This window comes from Punica granatum, chromosome 6 (genome assembly GCF_007655135.1).
Source record: "Punica granatum isolate Tunisia-2019 chromosome 6, ASM765513v2, whole genome shotgun sequence".
Taxonomy (NCBI): Eukaryota; Viridiplantae; Streptophyta; class Magnoliopsida; order Myrtales; family Lythraceae; genus Punica; species Punica granatum.
In genome coordinates this window covers 2,799,993-2,812,625 of record NC_045132.1, presented here as the reverse complement: position 1 = coordinate 2,812,625, position 12,633 = coordinate 2,799,993, and positions in this window count along the sequence as shown.

The following is a 12,633-nucleotide window of genomic DNA, read 5'->3' as shown; positions in this document are numbered from 1 at the left end:
TCACAATGGCAGTGGTTCGGCTGCGGGACCAGCGTTAACCGGCTCGATGCTTCTACGAGGCCATTGATGAACCTTGAATTGGATTTGCAGGCTTTAATTCAAATGGGCATCTTTTTTGGGTGAATACTCCAAATGGGCTTTGATGTGTATGTACTAAGCCCAATTTGGGCAATTCTGATCGCATTTTGATGTTAGGTTCATGAAAGGGATTGCAGTCCCTAATCTATAATATAGATGTCCGGCCAAAACTCAATTCGGCCTAACCGAGAGCTGCTAGGCGCTAGCTCGGCATTCGGCATTAGCAGGGTTTGTTGTGTACGGTTCAATGGGACTATAAGGGAATGAAACTGAATAATATAGAAATGATAATATCGCAAAACTTCACTTCTTTCTTTTTCAGAGTTTGAAATGAGTTCTCAGTTATGCACTTACAATATGTAAGGAATGCAGCGATATGTAAAAATGACATGCTCCATATCAGAATTAGAAACCGGTACTGGATAGTCTGGATATATCACTTCACTGTATCAATCAATAAAATCATCGTTTCATAGTCATCATCGTTCTTAATTTTTGCTACGGAGATTGTCTATTGCTAGTTAGTTATGGAAAAGGATAAATAGTTATTTTGTGTTTGGTTTTAGAGTTGTGTAGAGTTTAGTTTTGATTTTATTTAGTTTGTAATGATTGTGTTGAATTATGAGAAAAAGTGTGAAAAAGTAATGAATAATAAATAGTTGAGAGAATTTAGTATTAAAAATTGAATTGAATGGTTAAAAAAATTAAAGAAAAAAAGAAAAATAATAATTATGTTGTTGAATTGAAGATATGTGAAATTAAGTAAAGTAGAGTTAAAAAAGAATTGTAAAACCAAACTGGAAGAAACCCTAGTTAATCAAATAAAATGGGAACCTTCTCCTCAAATTTGACAAAATAGTTCAAGTATATGACAGGAAAGAAATGCTCGTGTTTTTCAGCAGAAATGCAGTTTTGTCTCCTCTCTTTTACAGTAGATTACAAGTCTTGTACAGTTTAGAGTTCGATCTATTCCAAATCTTTAGTCTAAACTTAAGATTTTCATTAATTAGCTGCTAAAATTTTAATTTTGATTTAAATAGTCTTTATTCTTTTTTTTAATAAGTGTACTATATACATTCTCTAGTAAATAGAATTCATCACTTATCAAAAGTGTATATACATATACACGCACATAATAGGGGGTTGTGTTCTGCTTAGCAAAAATAAATATAGAAAAGAGAAATGAAAAATGACCATAAGACTGATAAGGACGTTTTCTTGCTCTCTATGGTCCTTCCCCCGAACTCGTTTCCCTCTGCCGAGAAACGTTTAGTGGGGGAACGAATCCCTCATAAAACCACATTTGATGGGTGTGAGGGTGCGAAAGGCTTCTGATTTTTCAGCATTCTTGCTCAACTCTTCTTTTGTTAAGAGCTTGAGTATGAAGAAATATAACAGAAGGACCTTCAATATATAGTTTTTTACTTTCTTCCTTTAATTTTTTTCTATGTGTACCTGGTATTTGAAAGCCCAACGGATCATAACTAACTCAATTCGAGTCTGGTTGGCCCACTAAATGGTAAAATTCTCACAGTATGGATTTTCTCATTTACAAAACTCGAACCGGAGACCTTATTTAAGAGAAACAAGTATCGAACAGCTTGAACCAATTCCTATTGGTTTTTCTTTCCTTTTTTTAGAGTTCTATATAATTGTAGATGTTTATAATAAGAAAAAAATTGGAAAGTCTTAATAAATTACTTAGATTTCACAATTTATTTAGGATATATCACTTTAGTATATTTTGATGCATTTGATAAATTGCAGCATAGAATCACCATGTGAAGTCAAATATCATCATTAATTGGCATTTACATAAATTGCCACTAAACAATAGGCCACCTTCATCGAAAGGGGCGCAAGGTGCAATTTCGAGAGGGTGACTGGGTTTACGTGAAAGTGAAACATTACCGACATTCCTCAGTTCGTTTACAATGTTATCACAAGATTGGAAGACGATATTTCGGGCCCCTTTCAAGTGCTAAAACGAGCAGGTGAGGTGGCTTATAAGTTGGCTTTATCAGAGGCAGCCCGTATCCGCTCTATGTTTCATGTCTCATTGCTCAAGAAATGTATGGGAACTCCGGATCAGTAGTTCACTCCATTATGCTGAGACTGCTACTTGGGAAAACAAGTCCTCCATATTGCAGAACTTTCCTTATTAGAACGTTGTGGACAAGGTTCAATCTCAGGATAGGGGTATTGTTGTGAATGAGGGAGCAGCTGCTAGCATGGATGACGGTGACGTTCAACAAAATACAAGGAGGAGGAGCTCGCGTTAGAGGATAGCTTCTCAAAGGTTTGATGATTTCATTTGGGACCCACATTAGTTAGAGAGGTGTGCGCTGGCAAGTAATGCGGAGGGTGAGTTGTTATAATAAGGAATGTGAATGGAGGCGAGGGCAGACTATTCTGTTGAGTGGTATTGTTCTCTCACTCTCATCTCCTTAGCTCTCTTGTATTTCTCATCCCCTTCTTCTCTGAACTCTCATCTTCCTTTCTCTCGAATTAGATGTTGTGTGGATTGCGATTTTCCCATAAGAATTGCTGAGTGAATACATAAATCATTCCCCTTTGGTTACTTTTTTTTGGTACTGTTTCATTAATTAATTTCGTTACTAATGGAATTCACTCCAGATATTAATGGCTTATTTGGTTTCATTGAAACCAAATGCAGCATAAAGTTTCGCTCTTGTATACAGATTTTAAGTATTATGGAAATTAGTCTAGCTATCTCTTTAAATGATATTCTCAAAATCGTATGTGCAGATTTTTGAACATTATCCATATATTCAGTCATTGGTAATAGTTAATTACTCGCATTTTGATATGTTTATTTTCTTTTCTTTTTTTTTGGTAAATCGATATGTTTCTTCAGCAATCGACACCACGGCTGCATGGGTGAGTGGCGGGAAGTTTTTGGCTCGTTTGGTTTCCCAGTGTGATTTTAAAATCTAACTTTAACTTAATTCTATCCACAACAAAACAAAATAACTCATACAAAGTCAAAGGATGAGTCTCATTTATACCACTTTTTTTTCTACAATAAAACAAAATAAATTATACAAAATCAAACGGTGAGCCCCATACATAACCATTTATACAACTTTTTTTCAAAATTAAAATCTGATTTTAAAATGTTACTTTAAATCCAAACGCAACATTCATTTCTTTCACCATTTTCTTAAAGCAGAATTATACTATATAAGTGGACGATATTAGGGCTTCAATTTTGATGGTTGTGAATGCGAGTTTCTTTATAAAATTGATTGTAGAATATGAACATTATTTCTGTTTATACTATCTTCCAAATATGATGAATCATTCATATTCAATTTCATTAATGTTCCATAAATTTCAGTTTTTTTTCCCCGGTGATTGTTTTTAAATAGTGACTTTTTTCCTTAAAAGTAATTTAACACTTACAGAAGATTGGGTAACTTATGCCGGATTGTGTTTATTCGACCCCAAGCTAAAATCCTAATCTTCATTTGACATATCAATCCTGGTAACGGTTCGAAACGAAATACAAGCAAAAGAAGTTAATGCACCTTATTATTCCAGACAAATTCAGAACAGACGATTAAATTCTAAGCATCAAATTATTAGAAAGATGTCCATCTTTGGCAGAGGATATCTATATCTACATTATCTGTTCGACCAAAATATCTATAGACACATATTTGCTTCTGTATATCTACATTATCTGCAGAATAATAATAGGGCTTTTAATAATAAATGCGGGCGGTGTAGATTTTAAAAACGAGCAATTGGTCTTGATGGGCCTTCATGCCAGGGCCCAGTATAAGGGGTAATCCTAATAAAAGGAGATTGTTTTCTCAACCATCAAAATGGGTGATATCATCAAAGAATTAATTATTGCATGATATTTAATTTTATATTTATACTAGTTTATTGGATCCCGTGCATTGTACAGATTTTATAAAAAAAATATTATAAAAGTTTAAATATGAAAACAATAATTGATTTGAATATATACTTTATATTAGCATGTAAAATGTTATGCAGTAAATTAAAACTTGTAATAGAAGAATATATATTAAATATATGTCAACAATTCTTAAGTAAAGAATTCATGTAATATATATATCATTGCAATTATCAAACTAATTTCTAAGAAAGATTAATCTAAATTTTGAATACTTTTAGATAAGATCGTTAATTTTATTTTATGAAAGAACAATAATCTTAGAGTTGTCAAAACTTTTTAACTTCATTATTTGCTTGTGTGCATTTATTATAACTGATATTCCATACATTAAGTTTTATAAATTTAAACTCTATTAGATAAAAAGACCCAGCCACTTGGATGAGAGTTTTAATTAATTAAGCTTTTATAAAATTAGCTACAATGCTTAAATTTTTTAAAATTAATTTAAGTTTATATAAGTATAAATGATTATTTATTTTCTTCAAATGATGAATATATTTATTTGTCAACTATATGATAATAAATTATTAAAATATTTATATACATTTTTTTAATATTTTCTTTATAATATATATAGTATATTAACATATGAATTAGTAAGGATTTTACCACTTTATCTCTATATTATTTTTGACATTTCTTTTCTTTCCCTTATTTAGTGCATTAGTTATCTTCTTAAAATGATGAATATATTTTTATTTGTTAATGGTATGATAAATAAGTGATTGAAATATGAATTAGTAAAGGATTTTATCGCTTTACCTCTATATTATTTTCACATTTTCTTTTCTACCACTATTTAATGCTTTAATTACAACTTTATAAATATATATATATATATAGATTTTGATATTTTCTTTTCCATTCCATATTTAATGCATTAGTTATTTTCTTGTAATGATGAATATATTTTTAGAGGGAATTCACCTAAAATGGCCCATGGTTTACCCGTTTTGTCAAATCTATCTTATGCTTTTTTTTGTCAAATTTATCCAATGGTTTACTTTTTGCATCAAATCTATCCTGGCTTTATCTTTTCCGTCGACATCTAACGACCGTGCTGACGTGGCGCTCACGTGGCAAGTGTGGCCCACTATCTCTCCACATGCCACGTCAGCACGACCGTTAGATGTCGACGGAAAAGATAATGCCGGGATAAATTTGATGCAAAAAGTAAACCATGTGATAGATTTGACAAAAAAAAAGCATATGATATATTTGACAAAACGGGTAAACCATGAACCATTTTAGGTAAAAACCCCTATTTTTAGTTGTTAATGATATGATAAATAAGTGATTGATATATGAATTAGTAATGATTTTACCACTTTACCTCTATATTATTTTCACATTTTCTTTTCTACCATTATCTAATGGTTTGGTTACAACTTTATATATATATAGATTTTGGGCTAACAAATTCTTTTTATGCCAACTTAATAAATGTTATGGATAAGTATATATGTAGCAGCCAATGGTCAACTTCAAAAATTTAGAAGAGACGGTTCATATTACCATGTCAGATTCTTCACACAAGAAGTCAAAATTATTGTCTTGATGTCGGTAAAAATTTATCGACACTTCTTGTTTATTTATTTTTGTCAGAAAGGAGTCCTTGGTGAAAAAAAAAAGAAAAGATAATTAGTTTGTCACAAGGGCAACGAATAATTTCTGAACATTTGTGAAGCAAATAAGCTTAGCTAGCTTTTCCCTTTATGAGTCAACAATAGTCAATTTATTAAAATTAGAAATATATATAGATAATCATTCATAAATATATATATATATATCTATATTTATATAGTGGTGGTTGAATGATTACTTGAAATAGAAGGTGGGTCAGCCAGTAATATGGGAGATTTAGCTAATGGTTGACCCTTACGTAAGCAATGAGGTTTAATTAGGTCAAAGTAAAGTTTTATTACCGAGGAGAAAGAATGTTTAAGTGACACTTATCATCGATGTGAAATGAAGACATTCATCGATGTGAAATGAAGACATTTTAAGGTTGATTATGATCATACTCCTTATGCTTTTGTAACTCAGCTTTCCTTATCCTATCCTCTTCACAGGTCATATACACTTCCACTATAAAAGAAATTACCAAAATAAGAAATTAAAATTTTTGATTGATAATTAGTTATTAATTACACTACGACACAAATGAGCTATTGAGATGTTGCCGCCCTTGATCCAAAGGATAGATTTCACCACTTCTATCTCCCCAACTAGTTAATCAGTCAATTTGTCGCTAAATATATATATATATATAAACAGATTAATTGATTGCTCCTGTTGATGCCATCTTAGTAAATCTTTACATACGAATCCGAGATAAGTATTTATTTGCTTCTAATTACTACAACTCGAGATAAAAAAAATTAACTCTAAAAAATAAGTAAAAGTAACCCGTATAATTGACTCAATAAACTTTTAGAAGGATATGTAGTCGATTCAATATTATTTTCACTAGACACGAGCCCCGCTTCGCCGTGGGTTTAAAAAGGGTCTCAAATAATTTGTTACATATACTAATATCAAGAAATATTATTATTTATATCCGTTAATTATTATTGATGATAAGATCTTAAAATGATGTGTTTGGAGTGTTCATGGCCAGTGAAGGATAAACTCCCAAGAGTGAGAGAAGGTTTCCCATTGGCAACCTAATTTTTTAAACATTTATCTAAATTTGTATATCTATTATTTTCGATATGAAATTTCTACTAATTAATCTATGCAAAAGTTGCGTGGAAACATATTTCTTTTTTTTTTTTTAAATAATTGATCCAATCATAATGATCAGATCGCTTATCCTGTTGGGTGGACATGATCACCTGCTACCTTATTCGGGTCAAATTACTAACAAAGCAGTTAAAAAATATGAAAATTTAGAAATGAAAATTTTAAAAAGTAAAGTAGCAGCGAGAGTATTCAATGTCTTTTTTTATATGAATCTTTTTTTGACTTTTCTAGACATAAGTTGGGTGAAAATTATTCTTTTTGAAAATAATTGATTAGACCATAATGATCAGATCATTTATTCCAACGGATAAATCAGATGATATGTTACATTATTCAGGCCGGATTTAAAATCCTAAGAAATGGGTTAAAAATAGGACCAAATGTTAATTTGTCTCGATGGGGACTGGATTACCTACTACCTTTTTTGGATAAGATTCTATAATATATAAAGAAAAATGAATTTTAAAAATCAAAATTAAAAATTAAAAACTGCGAGTGGGGAAGATGTTTATTTATTAATAATAATAAGATCTTAAAATGATGTGTTTGAAACGTTCATGAGTCCGTGAATAATAAAATCTCAAAAGTGAAAAAATATTTCACATTGGAAATCTAAATAAAAAAATACATATATCCTAATTTGTATATCTAATATTTTGGATATGAAATTTCTTCTTATTTATCCATACACAATTTGGGTGAAGAAGTATATTATTTTAAAATAATTGATATGACCATAATGAGAAGATTATTTATCATAATGGATTGATCCAATAACCTGCTACCTTATGTTGGTCGGATTAAAAATACTAACAAATGAGTTAAAATTGTGATTTTTTTTAAAAATAAAGTAACCGCGAGAGTACTCAAAGTATTTCTCATAGGAAATTTCTTATGACTTTTTAGACAAAAATCGAAATAATTGATACAATTATAATGACCGGATTGTTTATTCCGATGGGCCGATCGGATATCTTGCAACATTATTTGGGTTAGATTTATAATATAACAAAGGGGTTAAAAATGGAAATGGATCCCGATGGATCAACAAAATTACCTATAATATTTTAATATTGAATTTAATAATAATAACAAAGGAAAAATAAAAAAATAAAAAAAAAGGAAGCTGCGAGTGGGGAAAGACTCCCCACTCGCCAGCAGGTCCCATTTTCGGGACCTGTTTTTACTTCCTTATATATAAAATATAAAATATAAAATATAAAATTGACTCTATAATTAAGTCTTAAAAATCATTCTTTTGGTGGGAGTTGGCACTATCGCTCCAAATCGGTCAAACCACTAACCCAACTCGACCCACCCAACGCAACTAATTTTGCATTAGGAAAGAGCCTGCACTATGCCGCAGATCTCTTAAAACTCTATTTGTCAACGATTAATATTTTCATACAATCAAAATATGAGAAAGGATATTAGTAATATTGAAAAATATATTAACAAATTATATCGCGTGACTTATCATAAAAACAAATTGATCACTTTAATTTCGAAATTGTCTTAATTTTGTGAACATACATGAACGTGGGAAAAAATAAATTAGAAACTTAATTCAATGATATTATAAGTTAAGTATGAAAATGCAAAAGTTTATATGAAAAATTAAAAATAATAATTAAATAGTTTTTACATGAAAGGGAGGGAAAAAGTGCAGAATGTATCTGTAAAAGAAGTGCAAGAACAATTAAAATACAGAAATGAAGCTAAAAGGGGGATAGAATAGAATAAAGGAAATTATGTACCTATATTTCTTTTAACATTATTATATAATATTGCTATTACAATTTTACAATTCTTCTAGTAGTAAATATACTTGTTTTTATTAAGCATAATATTTATATGCTTATATTAACTATAATCTTTATATTTTTATGTCGTTACCTCTTACATTACAATACTACTCTAATGTTCTTACTAAACACCTATATTGTCAAGTAATGATTATGGTTTGAAGATAAATTATATATACATCTTCTATAAGATTAAAATAAGATTTATATTTATTCATGTTTTATGAAATTTATCTTTTCTAATAAATAGAATTGTGATTTTCAAGTACCTAAAATGGATAAAAGGTCCTTAGTGAAAAATTACAAGGATAAGGGATATTGACGGGATTTTAAAATGCAAATCACGTTACGCAAAACAAATGGTAAAGCTTCCATATAGAAAAGGAGTACATAGATTTTAATATAGTAATATTCATTTTCACCCGACAACTTAAAGGTTTCAGATTCTAATTTCGTGGTGGTAGACATACCATTTTATTAACTTTTTTAATTTTCATATGTTAGATTTATCATCCCGCTAGAAAGGAGCACACAAATATAGGAATAATTATAAGATAATAATGTCTCGACCTTACTCCGTCCTGCAAAATTTAATGATCCCTAGCTGAAACTAGTAAGAAATAATTTATCATTCTAATTAGTTTTTGTAATCTCAGTCTCCTAATATCCTAGCATAGATACCAATCTAGTTTTTTCACATCCCATGGACTTGGCTAGGTGATGGAATATTGAAACTCCCTTAATAAAAAAAAAGTAGCTGCGAGTTGGGAAAGACTCCCCACTCACCAGCTGGTCTTGTTTTGAGACCTGCTTTTACTTCCTTATATATAAAATATAAATTGACTCTATAATTAAGTCTTAAAAAATCATTCTTTTGGTGGGACTTGGCACTGGTCGATCCAAATCGATCAAACCACTAACCCAACCTGACCCACCCAACACAATTAATTTTGCACTAGGAAGGAGCCTGCGTTACGCCGCAAGTCTCAAAACTCTTTTTGTCAACAATTAATATTTTCATAAAATCAAAATATGAGAAAGAATATTAGTAATATTGAAAAATATATTAACAAATTATATTGCATGACTTATCATGAAAAAAAATTGATCACTTTAATTTCGAAATTGTTTTAATTTTGTGAACATACATGAACGTGGGGAAAAATAAATTAGAAACGTAATTCAATGATATTATAAGATAAGTATGAAAACACAAAAATTTATATGACAAATTAGAAAGAATAATTAAATAGTTTTTACATGAAATGGAGAGAAAAAGTGTGGAATGTATCTATAAAAGAAGTGCAAGAACAACTAAAATACAGATATGAAGCTAAAAAGAGGATAGAATAGAATAAAGGAAATTAAGTACCTGTATTTCTTTTAACATTATTATATAGCAGTGATATTACAATTTTACAATTCTTCTAGTAGTAAATATACTTAATTTTATTAAGCATAATATTTATATGCTTATATTAAGTATAATCTTTATATTTTTATGTCGTTATCTCTTACATTACAATAATACTCTGTAATGTTCTTACTAAACACCTATATTGTCATATAAATTACCGAATATGATCTACAAAGAAAATTTGGCACAATTATTTAAAATATATGTGGATGCTGAGTTTATAAATAAATTTGATGAAATTAATTCCTTTTAAAGTTCCCAAAAGAAAAATTAAGTCATTTTATTATATCGTATATTTATAAATTTTCTAACATCGATTAGTTGAGATCTTATAAATTTATTAATTATGAGTTATGATGTTATTGTAAATATATATAGAAAGATGATTTACTAATAATAATAATAATAATATTTTACTTAAACAAAAAAATTAGATAGACGGAAGAATTGAATGATCGGTTAGAACCTGAGACAACATAATGGAGAAATAATCTAACACTCCAATCAAAGTTACGTGTGGTATTATCTTGAGAAAAAAATGAGCGTGAGTGTCAAAATGATGCTCTACTCCACTTTTTAAGAATATGATATGTTTAATTATGTAAGCATCACATTTTGGTCCACCGGCTCTAGGATAGGACATTAGCAAGGCTCCCGACTAAGATTCCATAACTCTAACAAAAAATGGCGAGGGCAACAAATGGAATTTTACAGCACACACAATTGATCCCGAAGAGTAAAACACAAATTATTAATATTTGAACCGAAGGCAGTGGACAAAGAGGAAATCACGTCTCTGTATCATTTTTTTCGGTGAGAAGACTATTTTCATGGATCCTAGAGTCGAGTTTGGTATTTTTAGAGCAAGGTTTGGTGAGTCTGAGACATTTCAACATAAAAATCACGTCGAGAGCCCATTCGACCAAAGAGATAAAATTCGTGGGAGCTAGAGTGCCCAAACAGTGAAAACAGTAGCTCGAGCGTGGGATTCGACACATCATATCACGATCAATCCTGAACCTAAAAGGGTGAATTTCATATGATTGACCTAGGAAATCGAGTTAGGTTCAATTTGACGGGTCATTCATTTCAAGGTTCAATACAGAGAGAGAATTATGAATTTTTGAGCGCACCATGCCCGAAACTGTTAAACCGGGACAGACTCTGCCGGTCGAGGGGGAAAATCCATAAAAAAAATTCAATTCTTCGTATTTTCAAGCATGGCCAACGTCAATGGATTCCCAATTCACTGAAGATTCAGAAAATCAAGTAAAACGGGATGCGTTTTGGACTAGATTGGTACAGAATTGGAGATTTCCCCACAAATCAGAACCAAATATACCAGTTTTGGCCATCTGTTGGAGAAAAATTATTTCGGGTACTTCCCGATGTCGAAAAATCTTCAAATTTTACAAGGATGTGCCTAACTCATGTAGGGATCAAGGAAAAATATTACATAGATCTAAATATTCATGAGAAATTCAAAGAAAATTCGAATGTTCATAGTCAGCTCATGAACTGCTGGTCACAACCCTGCACTCTTTTCTGCTGAGCAAGGTGGAGTGCAAGAAACGTTTTCCTCCCTTCCCCTCCTTCCACACGCCAGCAGCTTGTCATCATCACCACGTTCTGCTACCCCATCTCCAGAAGTAACCCTCACTTCTCTAGAACCTCTTCTCCTTTCCCTTCTTTTTCTTCCTTTCTTCCGCCACTCATCACGCGGGTTCCCTGCCTTCTTCTGTTTGTTTTCTCGGACACACGAAAAACTCCAGCTCACAAACTATTAAATTTCCATTGGGCTTATACGGACTCGAGCCCATATCCACTTAAAAGCTCAAGCTTATAAGTGGTGGTACCCAAGCCATATATTAACCCATGTATTTTCCTTTTCTTTTTCGATGTGGGATTTATCCCATTTTACTTCTCAACACCCGTCTCACGTGCAACGTGTGGTCTATTTCTGCCTACACGTTGTCACGTGCCCTTAAACACCCGCCCTCATCAATTGACCTCGAGCCGGGCTCATCTTCCGTGCTCGGGCGAGGGGGGACACTAACACGAGGCGCACTCTTGGCTACACTCGAACATACTGGGCCTGGCGTGGTGTGAGTCAATGCGCATACGCGCTTAAGCATGCGGAAGCGTAACCCGCTCTGATACCATATAAAATATCCATCGGGCCTATAAGCGATTAAGCCCATCTCCAACCCAAAAGCTCGAGCTAATAGATTGTGGTACATAATCTCTTATAAACCCATTAGATTCTTCTTAATTTTTCTATGTGGGATTTTTTACTCTTAACACCCGCCCTCACGTGGCAACGTGTGGCTTTGACATTCACCTACACATGCCACATGGACTAGAACAACCCGCCCTTAAGAACTAACTACAAGCCGGGACTGGACTTCCGTGCTCGGGAGAAGGAGGAGACGACAATTGACAATGAGGCCACGCTTGGGCCAGACCAATGTGAGGCGGGTTTTTTTTTTCTCCGCACTCAGATTCAAAGAGACCACGAGTTTCACACTCTGACCAAACACGGGCGCACTTCGGTTGCCTATCAACAAAGAGACTTTTAAATGGCGTGATGTAAAACCCACAAACATACGCGCGGAAGCATAACTCGCTTTGATATC